Source organism: Nematolebias whitei, chromosome 17 (genome assembly GCF_014905685.2).
Source record: "Nematolebias whitei isolate Nwh7 chromosome 17, NemWhi1, whole genome shotgun sequence".
Lineage (NCBI taxonomy): Eukaryota > Metazoa > Chordata > Actinopteri > Cyprinodontiformes > Rivulidae > Nematolebias > Nematolebias whitei.
The window spans coordinates 40426972-40427291 of NC_056514.1; the positions used below are offsets into that span (position 1 = coordinate 40426972).

Below are 320 nucleotides of genomic sequence, written 5' to 3' on the forward strand. Positions count from 1 at the left end.
TAACATCCTGCTACAGCCAGAGCGTTGATAACATCCTGCTACAGCCAGAGCGTTGATAACATCCTGCTACAGCCAGAGCATCGCTAACATCCTGCTGCAGCCAAAGTGTCACTAACATCCTGCTACAGTCAGAGCGTCACTAACATCCTGCTACAGCCAGAGCATTGCTAACATCATGCTACAGCCAGAGCGTCACTAACATCCTGCTGCAGCCAGAGCGTCACTAACATCCTGCTACAGCCAGAGCGTCCCTAACATCCTGCTACAGCCAGAGCGTCCCTAACATCCTGCTGCAGCCAGAGCGTCACTAACATCCTGCT

At 52.5% G+C, this 320-nt stretch overlaps 1 protein-coding gene across 1 annotated transcript in view; it reads right to left on the minus strand.

Annotated features, from left to right (window-relative positions):
* chmp6b (charged multivesicular body protein 6b) overlaps window positions 1–320 on the minus strand; it is a 5193-nt gene that overhangs the window by 2727 nt on the left and 2146 nt on the right. The gene's annotated exons all lie outside the window — the stretch shown is intronic.